Source organism: Corvus hawaiiensis, chromosome 25 (assembly GCF_020740725.1).
Source record: "Corvus hawaiiensis isolate bCorHaw1 chromosome 25, bCorHaw1.pri.cur, whole genome shotgun sequence".
Classification (NCBI taxonomy): Eukaryota; Metazoa; Chordata; class Aves; order Passeriformes; family Corvidae; genus Corvus; species Corvus hawaiiensis.
In genome coordinates this window covers 1,023,675-1,037,083 of record NC_063237.1, presented here as the reverse complement: position 1 = coordinate 1,037,083, position 13,409 = coordinate 1,023,675, and the positions used below count along the sequence as shown (strand labels likewise).

Below are 13,409 nucleotides of genomic sequence, written 5' to 3'. Positions count from 1 at the left end.
AAAACAAGTTTGAAACCTTCTGTGTAGGAAAGTGTTTGAAGCCCTTGAAGAACCAGCCAGCAGCTAACACCTGCTAAAGTTTCATTTCCAAATTTTCAGCTGGGTTTGTCTGGTACCATGAGGTTTCTGTGGGACATTGGAGCCCTCACCCTTCCGGTGTCCATGATGGTATTAAGAGTGTTAATTAGTAGCTGCAACTCAGTGACAAAGTTAATTAATTGGGTAGAAGAAGGAGCACAGATGTCCCAGGTACACACAACCTACCAAGGTCTTTCTGAGCAGCAATTGATCAAATACCATGAAGCCTTACAATGAGCTCACGCTTCATTTCATCCTCTGCATGTCTCCTCTCCCATTGGTTTCCAAATAAACACACTTCTGGAAGCTCTTGAAAGGGCATTTAGGGAAGTTTAAGTTGTTCCCAAGGGCCTGAGATGTTTCCAAAATGCCATTTGTGAGGTGTTGTCCCCACACCAACCCCTGAGAGCCCCCGGGCTGTGAGATCCAGCTTTGCTGGGAGCACAGAGGTGTCTCCACACAGGTTTTCCTCTGGAGCATGGGGTATCCCGCTTGCCTGAGCCAGCCTGGGAGCTGGATAAGGAGCAGGGTGGCACAGCCAGGCATGGGGACTGTCTCCTGTCTGCCAGAAGGAGAATATCCAAGCAGGAAATGAGCAGATTAGGGTATATTTGGCTTACTTCAGTTGTCTTCCTGGGGTTCACACACGTTCAACATCACCAGCAAAATTCAGTTGGGAATAGAAAATGATCTCTAGTTCTGGAGAAAGGGTTCTGAAGAAGCAGATATGGATTCCTGGTAAATCTGCTGTCTGTGTCTCAATTTTTCCAAGCCTTGTACTTCCCAGATGAGGAAAGGAAGAGTTCTGTGCAGCTACAACCCTGCCTCACTCTGCTCAGCAGCGGCCACTCCTCGTGCTGCTGTTCCCCAAGGCCCTGGGCAATCCAATGAATTGATCTTGCTGCTCCTCAGGATTTCCCAGATATTGTCCTGCCTCTGGTTTCCTCTGCAGCAGGACCTGCTGATGGTGGTCGTTGTCCCCCTCTGAGGTCACTTTTTGGGTCAATGTCCAACTGACCATTTTAGCCTTCCCTTCCTTCCACCTTCAGGAGTTCATTCCACCTGTTCCCCAAACAGGCCTCAGCTGTGTTTCACAGACTGTTAGACTCAGGTTTTACTTGGGTTTGATAGTGCTGGTTTTACTTTGGACAGTGTCAGTGGGTGCTCTGAGAAGAAACAGTGCAGCAACAATCCTTCTGCGAGGTGGAACATTCAGTTGTGTCCCCAAGGGCTCCATCAGCATTAACAAATGAAACTCCCCCTGTCTTTGGGAATGCAGGTGAGGCAGAGAAGGAGGCAGGAAGCAGTCACCATCCCATTTCTCACAGAGGATAACCAAGGCAGAGAGAGGCAAAGCAAGGTTTGATATCCTGCCCCACTGAAGTCAGGCACTGCTCTCTCCTGGGAGCCATGAAGAAAGTGAGAACACATTGTGTGAAGGAATTACAGCCCTGCTGAATTCCCTCTGCAGATAATGGCTGGGATGGAGCCCACGGTGATAGGCAGAGTGAGGAAGTGAGCAAGTTGTGTGGAATGATTGTTTATTTAGTCATCTCCCAAGAGGAGTGAGGTCCCAGAAGCTGCAAAGACACACGACAGGCTAGTGAGGAAATCAGCACATCCCCTTCACATGTTTTATGCTCTTTGTTCTGCTCTTTCCCTGGGAAAGGGGTTAGCTTTGATTGGTGTCTGAGTGTAGTTCTGTGGAGCCTGGCATTGGGAGATTGAGGCACAGCCTCTGTAGGAAGAGCTGGATCCACCCAGGAGCCAAGCCTGCATTTCTGAGCAGCTGCAGGAGTCTGTTCTCCATGAAGGCAATGCCAAGGGGAACTGGAGCCCCTGGATCCCTGCCTCAGGAACTCCCCAGCCCTTTACCCTGGGAGCAGCAGAGCTGGGTGGCAGCTTTGTCCTTGCTCCTCAGGGCAGCAGGGTGGGCTGGCAGTCCCACACTGCTCCCAGGAAAGTTGCCATTCCTTTTGTGTGTGGCTGCTGGTATCAGAAGAAAAGAGCATGGAGCATCCAGCAGGTTTTTCCCCTCAGCTGAGACCTGCAGGTGCCTCAGTCCAGGGCTCCCTTAGCAGGAGCACATTTCCCAGGCCTTGCTTTGGAAGGCCAGCACTTGAGGAAGAGGGATGGCTGTTTTCCAGAGGAGTGAGCCCATCCAGGCACTGACCCCTGCACTGGGAACGGGCAGGGAGCTGTTGCCACCCAGGGTAAGAGAAAGCAGCCTCAGGGACCAGCTGGACCCTGCTCCATTTGCATCAGCACTGGCAGGGGGCTGGAAGAGAAGGCTGGAAAAACCACGGGGACAGTGACAGAGTGGCTCTTCCTGGTTTGGTTTTGGCCAAGTCGCTCAGGGTGCCACAGAGCTTTCCTCAGGAGGCAGCTCCAGAGCCTCTGCCTTCCTGCTGGGATAGGGAGCAGGAATTCAGCCAACTCGGAGCCAGGTTGGCTCCTTATCTCTCTCGACCCTAAAAGGCTACCAGGCTGGGTAGATGAGACACTCCTCTGCCCTTCCTCTTACAGTGTGTCCATACCCTAAGGCCTCTTTGTGCCAAAGTTTCCCCTTTACAAAGTTTTTATTCCACAGAGACTCTTTCTGAAGAGGAACTTGATTTATGCCCAGGCAGGCACCTCCAGCTCTTGTGGCAAGATTTTTGGGAGGTCTCCATCACTCACACTGAGGTGAAACTTGACTCTGCACAACCTCTTCTGTCAGTGGTAGATGTGCCAAAACATGTTTGTTTTTCTAAACATTGACTTTCTAAAACAGTGAACTCTTATCTAGACCTCATATATGGGTAAAGAACTTAAAATCAGCGTGTCTTTGCCATCAAACTATGGACAAAGATTACTTCAGTAAAGCTTCTGCTTCATGCTTAGAACCATGGAATGGTTTGGGTTGGAAGGGACCTTAAGGATCATCTGGTTCCAACCCCTGCCATGGGCAGGAGCACCTTCCACTAGAAAACTTATGCTTGACCAAAATAAAAATGCGTAATCTTTCCTTGCAAACAGGGTGTGTGGTTAAATAATGTCCTAGAGATGTGTGGCTTTACCCTGAGACTGGGCAGGAGAGGAAAAACCAGTGTGGTGGCCCACTCCCCTCTGCTGGGCTGTGCAGGCACTGCTGGAGGCAACGCTGGCTGCTTCTGGTGTGAAAACCTCTGGAAAACATGAAATAAAGGTGGAGGGGAGCGGGGGAAGGCGAAGCTTTGGGCAGGAAAGGTTTTAGCATTTTCCTGCCGTACGTGCCTGAGCCCTACAAAGATCCATCGTGCTCCTTAAAACAGGGCCGGTGCTGTCAAAGAAAAAAACCACTCAACCCTTTCTCAGATGGCAAAACCCTCTTGCACAGCAAATGGTGGAATCAGAGAGGCTGCACTCTCCATGCAGCTGTGGTTGTCCTGCTGGTGTCTTGGGGATGGGGTGGCCACACTTGGGAGCTGAAGCAAGGGTGGTGGTAGCACTCCCTGTCCGTTGGCTTGAGCAGTTTTATCTCAGATTTAACACAGCTCAGACAAGAGCAGCATCTGGTCCAGGCACAGCAGGGAATTTTCTTGGCCTTGGCTCAGAGTGCTGCATAAGTCTTGGATAAATCACCCAAAGCAACAACCAGAGCCCTTCTGGCAACTCAAGGACTTTATTGGGTGACAAGGTGTGTGCAGGCTGTCAGCATGAATGAATCAATTCTCCACGAATGGGACAGTGCAGAATCCACAAGTTCCAGTGGTTTTGTCAGTGTGGAAACACCACAGCCCAAGGCAATTTCCATACTGAGCTGACATAACCCAGTGCTCTTGCTCGGAAACGTTCTGACATGGAAACGCCTGGGGAGCTGCGAGAAGCCTCACCAGAACAAAGACCATGTCCATATGGCATCATATTTCCTGGGAAAGCTTATTTTTATGCTTTTTGACATGTCTACAATTCTGGTGTTATGCCTCATTTGCACTGGTACGTCCTGGGAAATCCAGTCAATAATTCCTCGTGTCTGTTCCTGCACGGAGCAGAGGGACCCTGGAGCTGCTGAGTTATGGCTGTGGTTGTGTTCCACGCTGAGAAGGTTTTATAAAGCTGAGATTACACTGATCTCCTTCATCTTGGGCTCAGATATATCAAACAGAGGATGAAATTCATGACTAACCAGAAAGTAAAGTAAATTTCATCCATCTGGGTGAAGCATCTTTTCTTGTTCAATTTTAGCACTGAGCAGCAGTAAAATTTGGAGTTGGTGTGTGGAGTGGCACAGGAAGAAGCCCCTGGCACATCCAGGCAGAAAGGAAAGTTCCGCCGAGGGGCTGCGGGGTGAATCCAACAGTTTTGCTGCAGTTTCAGAGTGGTGTTGCTGCACAGTGACAGCAGGGGAGGGAGCCCTCCAGTGTCACTGAATCCTGCCCAGTTCCAGGGAGGGGTGGAGGTTGCAGAGGACCCAGTTTGTCTCTGAGCAGCACAGCCCCATTCCCAGGACTCCCTGAAAGGTCCCTGGCTCTGACCTGCAGCAGGTTCCACATAGGTCACAGCAGAACTCATCTGTTCACTCCTTAGGAGGACTGGGAACACTGTGAGGGAGGTCTGCCAATTAAGGGTTCCCCAAAAGTGGTGGGGCACTGGAACAGCCCCCCAGGGAATGGGCACGGCCCTGAGGCTGCCAGAGCTCCAGGAGCGTTTGGACACCACTCCCAGGGATGCCCAGGGTGGGGCTGTTGGGGTGTCTGTGCAGGGCCACGGGTTGGACTGGATGATCCTGGTGGTCCCTTCCAAGTTGGGATACTCCATGATTCCATAAAAAGCCGTTGTGCAGCTCAGCTCCAGGAGGAGCAGGCAGCTGTCCCACCTGGAGGGGCAGGGTTTGGCCTGCCTGAGCAGCAGGTGCCTGCATCCCTCCTTGTTCCGGCAAATTCAGATCCCACAGCGCAGCACCTTTCTCCTGGGCACACCAGTGGGCTCCAGAGGGTGTCCTGCACTGCAGCCCGCTCTGGAGGACAGCAGGGCGTGTTTGGAGAGGGCTGCCAGGCCCTACTGTCACAGCCATGGGCTCTGAGGCACCTGAGTCCCACAGCAAAGGCTCCATCCTCTCTGTCCTGTGGGAGAAACGAGGGACACGGAGCCTCCCAGCCCGTGCAGAGCCGGGAATTCGGGGGAGGCAGGAGCAGGGCCACCCCAGTGCTTTGGCACATTCTGTCCTCAGTGCCTGAGCCAGTCACTGCTGCAGTTTTATATTTATGAACCCGTGCCGGGGGATTGCTGGAGAGGTCTTTAATTTCCTCTGGTTTCGCTCTGAACATGCCTCTCTCGGGACAGAGGGAACATTTTCGGTGTTATTGAATGTCATTTCTGCGCAAACTGAACAGAGGAAAAATATTCTGATAATAACTGGAATATATGGAGGGTGGTAGCTCCTGGCTGCTGATTTTTTTTTTTTCCCTCCCTCTGATGAGAGTTTCAAGGTCAGCTGGCTCCACAGACACAAATATGCCAGGAACAAAATGTGCAGATGCTCAGGAGTGTGGGACAGCCACGCTGGCACCGTAAACAGCCCTGGCTCGTGGCCAGCACTGCCGGCACCCAGCAGGCAGGAGGGTTCAGGAAAAAGCACTTTATAACAGCCAGCTCAAGATTTATCTTTTCTCTCAGCTGCATCATTAAATGTGAGTTATTTGTATTTTTGTGGGAAAACCTGGATTCAGCACAACCTCAACATTTTATTTGGAGGATGAGGAGGGGTTTTATTCAGAACCCAAAAGCAATATCTGAGTGCATAACAGCACTGAATGAGTGGCTGGAACAAAAACAGGAAAAAAAGGTTCTTTTCCTGATTCTGCTGCTGATTTATTGTGTAAACACAGACAAATCTTTCACTGTAGCTGTTGCAGTTTCTTATACACCCTCTCTTTTCCCTCCTAGATATGTCTCCTTTTGTCAGTTACTTGTGTGAACTAAATATCAGCCAGTCAGGCAAGAGCTGGCAATATCTTCCTCCAGCAGTCTCAGGCAGACTTAAAATATTAATGCATTTTATAATGTACTTATTTTTTGTAACTGTCAGTCGTTGCTACTAAGACAGGGAATTCCTTATAAATATTGAATGCTGCTGCAAGGTCTGCAAATAAAATTCTAGAAATGGTTCTCTCAAGCTCCCAAATGACTGAAAAACTGCTGAAAATCTTGCTAATTTTAGTAAAGTGTGTGGAAATCCAAGTTGCGTAACTGTTTCTGGGATTTTCTGATGAACAGCGATAGGTTTTGAATTGAAGCAGCGCTTGCAGATTCCTCACTGGACACAGACACTTTGGGGACGCAGTGTCCAATGGAATGATTGGTTTTGCTCTGTAGGACTCCCTTGAAGGTGCAACTGCATCTCAGAAATCGGCTTGAAGGTCGATGATGCGTAAAAGAATAAAACTTAATTGCAGAGGCGATCCAGTGCCCAGCCCAAGGGCTGGAATTGTGACGAAGCAGAAAATTCCCCTGGAGAGCATTTCCAGCCTGTGCAGGGGAAAGAGAGTGCAGCCAGGGATGCTGGGCCAGGTGTGGCAGCAGGAATTCACATTTGGGTTCTCGTGTGGACCCTTCTCCCACCTAAAGGATCCCAGGAAAAGGCTGAGCGGGCAGCAAGGGTGGGTGAGTCCGGCTGCAAGGGCTGAGCTGCTTTTAATTCCTGAGAACGGATTGCAAAGAGCATCAAAACCTGTCACTTACACAAACTGGTGCTGCAGGGCCTCTCACTGCTGCTTTTGCTCCATGGATTGTGCTTTCTGCTCAGTGACCACAGCATGTGCTGGAAGGGGCTGGTAGTGGTGCCCTGATCTGTGTCCGGGCGATCCTTGGTTCACAGGGAACACAATCCAGGCCTGGAAGGAGCACACAGGGCTTTGGCTGAGCTGCTTCCAGTGCCCAAAGGCGACGTTCAGGGTGGGACACTCTCACGCAGAGACATTCGTGGGATCTCCCTGAATCACCTAAATCCCCCGGAAGGTTCCTCACGGGCAAATGCAGGAATTGCTGGCTCTGCCTCCTGCCTCTTTCCTGCCGCCGCTGGGAAAGCCACAAGCTGGAGGTGAGACCTGTTTTCAATTAAGGGGTTAATTACTGGCTGATTTGAGAACCGGGCTGCACCCTCCTGGTTACAGCCCGTATCCACCCATCCCACCCCGCGCTTCAGAGGGGGGGCTGCGTGTGTTAGGAGGGAGTTAAAGCAACAGGATTCCCACCTGAAAGAACCGGGGCGTTTGCTTTTGTCAGAAACCTTTTGGAATTCTGACAGGCTAACAAGGATATTGTCTTCCTAAATTTGCCATCAGCAGATGTGCTCTGGCTGCTGTGTTCTGCAGTTCCTGGGCTCGCAGGCAGGGAGAAGCCAGGCTCGGGAGCCGTGGTTTATTCCCAGGGGAGGTGTCACAGGGGAGGTGTCACACGTGTCCCGGTTCACACCGTGCCCCTCCCAGCGATTCCTCGCCCTGAAGCCAGCGGGCAAGTTCCGTCTCTGGGCGCCCTTCAGCCTTAGGTGCTGCTGCGGCACCTGCAAAACGAGAGCTTAATTAGTGTTAATTACCATAGCAGCTCGCTCAGAACGCGACTAACCCACTCGCGGGCAATCCCGAAGTTCAAAGATCCAAGGGGGAATTAGTGCCCGGCCCCGGCCCGGTGCAGCCGGCAGAGGAGCGATCGTTCCCGGGGTCTGGATGGGATCCTCATTATCACATCAAAGCACACCCAGGCTGACTCCTCCACAGCGCCTCGCCGAGCGGGGGAGTTCGCCGAGAAAACTTCCCCTCGCCTGCTTCCCAAGTTTCGTTTTGATTTTGGGGGCTGGATAAGCCCCAAACACAAAAGGAAGCCGAGACAGAGTGGGTGACAGTCACGTCAGGATTCTCAGAGCCTCAGCTCCCGTTCAGGGAAGGCTGGAGGTGGATGAGCAATCCTAGGAGCTGTATCCAGCACTGGCTCTTAAAACTCTGTTTTCTTCTAGTGGGGTGGTCGGGTCACGGCTGACAAACGGGAAGAGACATCTCTCATTCCAGAGATCAAATTGCACAACGAATTAAAACGCTCCCTGGAGGCACCGCTGCTCCCTCTCCTCTCAAAGCCAAAGCCTGCCCTGACTGCAGAGCAGGTACGCCCTGTCACCAGGGCTCACTGTCCCTTTGGGTGACGAGTGTCAGGGCCAGTCTGGGCTCAGCAGGGACCGTGGCTCGTTTCTATCCCGTGAAACCTCAGGGAAATGCCGGTAACTCCTCATTTGGTCCCTGACAGCTCAAAAATGGGGCTGCCCTGCTGTGTTCTACAGGAACCTGCAAAAATCCAAACTCTTCATTTTAGGCAAGTTTTGATATAAGTAACATCCTCAGAGAGCAATTTAGTTATACCAAAATGAGATTAGAGCTTGTTCTTCCACATCTTGTTGTTCTGCTTGCAGTTCCAGGAGCTGAGCATTCCACGGTTGCCATAAATCCCCCCCTGTAAATAGCCCGGGATGTCCTTTGAGCAGTACAGCTGTTAGAGCTTATGAGCACCCCCAGGAAAATCAAGATGCTGCAGTGATGTGAAATCTGCACCTCCGTGCTCCTGGAATTGGATCATTCATCCCATTCCAGCACAAGGTCCAATTTGGCTGCCTCCTGCTCCTACCTGGCTCTCTGCATCAGCTGGGAAGGAAGGAGTGGGGCTGTTCAGACTCAGACCAGCGCACCCTGAATGCCACTGCCTGAGGTGAATCCCATCCTGAACAGAAAATCAATCCCTCTGCATTTCCGTGTTTCCATCCCAGCCCAAAAACACCCAAACTGTGCTGTCATTTGGTGTTAAATCAGCCCTTCTGCAGCCCGCTGATCCCTGCAGGTCTGGAACATATTTCAAACCTGTGAGGCCATTGACAACTTTTTCACCACCTCAGCGGGGGCACAGTGATGTCACTGGAGTTGGTTTGCAGATGAAAAACTGTTCTTGGGCCTGGCTGGTCTTTAATCAGCACAAATTGGGAGATGTCTGCTGAAATAATACATGAAACAAAGCAGAGTTCGCAGTGCAGGGATGAGGAAGGAAAGCCGGGACTCAGAGGGACCAGGGAGAAGGTGCTTCCTGCCTGGGGATTAAAGAAATGTTCCTTTAGTGCTGATTGAAGCAGTGCCTCTCGAGAGCCCTGTTTGGTGTGGCCTCTGCTGTGCTGAGTGACGTGTTTGGTGCCTCAGCCCCAGTGACAGGCACAGGAAGGCACAGAAAGGCACAGAAAGGCACAGAAAGGCACTGCCAGCGGGTGCTGGGTGGGTCAGGAGCTCCGCTTCGCTCCGAGCTGACACCTGGGCAGAGGGGTGGGCACAGTGCTGTGTGATCCCACAAGGTGGGGAAGGGTCAGAGTCATCCACCTGCTCATGAACGAACGTGCTTGGGGGTGAAGCCTCTTTTCCCAGCTGGAGAACACATGTGGGATGCCGGGGGAGCTGGGATTTCTGCCGCCCCTGGGGCTGGGGGCGCTGTGAAAATCCAGGCTCCCGTTTAACCCCTGGCGTAACCCCGCTTGTGTCGTGGTTTTGGGGCTGGTTTGGAGGGACGGGCGCGGTGCCGGCAGATGGCAGTGCCTGTCAGAATTCCACTGTCGGGAGATCAGAATTCCACGGTCGGGAGCCCCGGGAACGTGCCCAGGCCGGGAAAGGTGTCAGTGCCACGGCACGAGGCAAGAGCCACTCCTGCCATGGGAGCCGTGTGGGGCTGGGCAGACACCACCCTACAGCAGCAGGGACCCCTCCCACGGCCCCCCTGCTCCCCGGGACCCCATCCACGCGTCCCCAGGGCAGACACATGGGATGAGCGTGTGGGATGAGGGAAGGGAGGCTCCCCCAGCCTTGGCCGTGGCACACCAGCCTTGCAGTGACTCTGCTCCTCTGGGGCTGCCGGTTGGGCAGCACAAAGGTTCCTTCTACATTTCCTAGCACAAAAATTCATTCCAAATCTTGTTAACAGAGATGAGATGAAGGAGGAAGCAGAGCTGGTGCCCTTCTGAAGGTGGCACTGTCCTTAGTGCTGGGGAAGCAGCATCCAGGGACCGGCTCGGAAAGCCAGCGCTGTGATTTAGGGGGGCTGACTCTCCCACTGGATGAATTTACCCTTTAGTGCTTTTGAAGTAAGTTTGAATGCTCATTAAAAATACCCAAACTCCGACTGTCCTCCCCAAGCAGCACTTTTGTAAGGCCATCACAGACATACCCCTAAAAGGTAAAAGTAATTCTCCTAAAAAGACATTCCTGGCAGTTATGAGCAGGCAGAAGATCTGATGGAATTTCCCAGGATTTGATCAGCAGTTCCCTACCATTCCTTTCTTTCCTTGCAGGTGGGTTTGCTGCTGACTGGAATTCAGTCCTGAGCTGTTGCAGCCTTGCTGGGCCCCCCTGTGCTGCTGCTGGAGAAACAGGAGCCGGCCTGGCTGGGCCGAGCTCACTGCCCAAGCTGCGCTGGAGTGCCAAATGCGAACTAACATGTGGAAAAGCAAAATTACATCTGCAAAACTGATTTTTGATGGCTGAAATCCTTGGTCTGGCTCCAGATTCCTGTCCCATCTGGACAGATCCGGCATCCACATCCAGAGCAGGGAACAAGAGCACTGATAAAAAGAGGGTGTGTGTAGAGATGGGCTTTCTTCTCCCAGTCCCTGGGCAATATGACTATTAATAATCTTCAAACCTGTGGTTATTTCCCTCTCTTCAGCATGTCTGTCTTTGATTTTTCCAGTCTAGTCTCCATAATAAGGTGTTATGTAGCCTAGATTTGAGCTGGTTAAGAATCAAGTTTTCTGATCTACATGAAGTTCCACTAGTTCCCCTTTTCCCCATTCCTAAAAAAAAGAGAATGCAAATAATGAATTTCAAAATGTCTATATAGGAAAATAAAAGTATCATTCCAATGCTGATGTATCTCATTAGTGATAGTGTAACTTTTAAAGAAAGAAAAAACTGAAAATCATTCAAAGCTTGCAAATTCCAGCAATACCTGCACATTCCTGCACAGTGCTTTGGTTTGGGTAAGTTCTCTTTTCCTGACCAGACAAATCTTCTGTGAAAGCTTTTCTGACGGGCTGTAATGCGTGTGCTCCTGGAACAGGGAATCAGGAAGGACAGGGGACAGGGCTGCGGGAGCAGGGCAACACAGCCTGGGGGTAACCCGCAGTCACCAGGCAGATGTGTCTCAGATACGACGCTGCCCTGACATTTGCTTTTCAGAAAAGGAAATGTCTCAGTAAGCTGGGGAGACAGTGTGGTATTACCAGCGACAAAGGAAAAAAAAAATAAAAGAAGAAGAAAAAAGAGAAAGACAAAAAAATAATGGCAAAGCCCTGAAGTGCTTTGAGAGCAGTCCCAGGCAAACCCCCCAACTCCGTAAGCAAACACCACGGCACAGCCTGACGGGTGCCAGGCGAGGGAAACGTGCCAGGGGAGTGATGCTCTCCCCCTTTCCCCGCTTTGCCCACATTCCCCGGTCCAGCCCGGCAGAGTTTCCCCGGTGCCGGTGACGATTTCCACACGTGTGAACCGCGCGGCTCCCGCGCCCTCCCTCCCTCCTGGCTTTTAGGAACTGCTTTCTGTTTGTGTGATTTTGAACCACAAGCACAGCCCCCACCCCCTGACGAGCGCCGGCCCACCCCGCGGCCCGGGAAAGGCGATCCCAGGAGGAGAAGGGAGCGCTCAGCGCTGCGGGAGCCGCTCGGGAGCTGCCCGGGAGCCCCTCGCTGGTCGCGCCCCGTGAGCTCGGAGGTCTTTCCCGAGCACGGAGCTCCTGCGATCCCGAGCTCCCAAGGCAGGGATTCGCCTCCCTCCCCTCCCGGCAGCGCCCAAACCCCTCCCTCGCCCCCCGCCCCTGCGCTCATTGAGAACAGATAAGGCGCCGTCACACGCAGCCTCCGCGCCCTCCCTCTGCCCCAGCCCTTCAAAAGCTCGGGACCACCACGGATCCCTCGGAACAGGAGAGGAGCAGGGAAGCGCAGGCGAAGGAGAGGCAAAAGTGGCAGCGCAGCGGGGGAGGGTGAGGGCGCGGAGCGGAGCGGGGAAATCAGGGATACCCACGGACAGGGGCGTGGGCATCCTCAGTGCCACATCGATGTTTGCTGCCAACGGGCAGCGGCAAGGAGGCGGGAGGCAGCCCGGGGCTCCGAGGACGATCCCGGCTCCCTGGTGATGGCATGGACCGGCCGCTGCTCCCGCAGCAGCTCCCGGCCCCGCTCCTGCCCCCGGCCAGCTGCCCTCCGGAGCCCAGGCGCGACTCTGATGCGGAGCCGCTCGTAGCAAGTAAGTTACCGATTCCTTTGTTATTCCAGGTCACTCCCGGTCTTCTCCGGCTGCAAAGGATCGGGAGCCCAGCAGGCAGCGGGACAAACGCGGAGCTGTTGGGCCAGCGGGATGCCAGGCTCCTGTGCCCAAAGCTGCCGGGGTGTGAGCTGTGGACATGCTGCTGCCTAACTCGCAGCTGCCAGGGAACTCTTTGGGAAGGCAGGGATTGGATGCTGATCTTGGGCAAAAGCACTGTCAGATCTAAAGGTGGGATGCAAGAAAAGACGTTAAAAAACAGGAACTGCTCAGATACAGGATTAGTGGAGACCACTGGAATGCAAAGGGCGCCAGGAGACTGATCAGTGAGCAGCCCCGAATTGTGTGGAGTGACTCCACAATCCTTATCTGGAGTCCAAGATTAAATTCTTTCATAATTAGGATACTTGCCAGTCAGCTTGGAGTTACAGAGCCCTGGCAGGGCAGTCTCCAGATGAGGAAGTGGCATGTTCAGCCCTTGGAGGGGACAGGGAATGCAGAGCACTGGGAATCCCTCGGGGGTTATGGCTCTGGGAGGTAAAAGCATGACTGATTTTTTTACCAGTGTCCTGTTGCATCACTCAGAAAGGCGCCTGGGGTTCTCACTGTGCCAGCACATGGTGCTTGGGAGCATCAGGTTAACTTTTACACAGCATCTCTCCTTGGGCTTGAGCAGGGAGTTTCAGGAACCAGCTGATAACTGGCAGAAACTGGCCCCATCCCAAAAAACTTACCTCTGGCTTTTGGAGATTCTGTCACCAAGCAGCTGCTTCCTCCTGTGCCCTTTTACTTTAAAATAGACCTTGAATTTGTGGAAGAGGGGCTCGGGGGAATCCAAACTGGCTTTTCTCACTGGTTCTCTGACCAGGCCGAGCAGCCAGGATCTCCCCGAGAAGGTGGGGAGTGTGTGGGGCAGTGTTTGTGCTGGGGGGTTATTTCACTTCTGGGCTTCAGTTCTTTGCCTCACCATTCCTACCCAGCTGGAGATAAAGGATCAGGATCATTTCTGATTCCCATGGCAGAATATTCTCCAACCCT

General features: G+C 52.7%; 1 protein-coding gene and 1 long non-coding RNA gene across 3 annotated transcripts in view; one reads left to right on the top strand and one right to left on the bottom strand.

The window, feature by feature from the left end:
• Positions 1-5,302: 5,302 nt before the first annotated feature.
• On the bottom strand, positions 5,303-12,529 carry LOC125338180. Its single transcript, XR_007208217.1, has 3 exons — positions 12,363-12,529; positions 7,293-7,600; positions 5,303-7,145 (listed from the first exon to the last, which is right to left on the bottom strand). It is a non-coding gene; the product is annotated as an uncharacterized LOC125338180 (long non-coding RNA).
• KCNJ5 (potassium inwardly rectifying channel subfamily J member 5) overlaps positions 11,790-13,409 on the top strand; it is an 81,625-nt gene continuing 80,005 nt past the window's right edge. Inside the window, exon 1 of one of the 2 annotated variants that reach the window (XM_048328570.1) lies at positions 11,790-12,353. The gene's annotated coding sequence lies outside the window, so the exon portion shown is untranslated. The remainder of the gene's footprint in view (positions 12,354-13,409) is intronic. The other variant, XM_048328571.1, reaches the window with a different exon arrangement.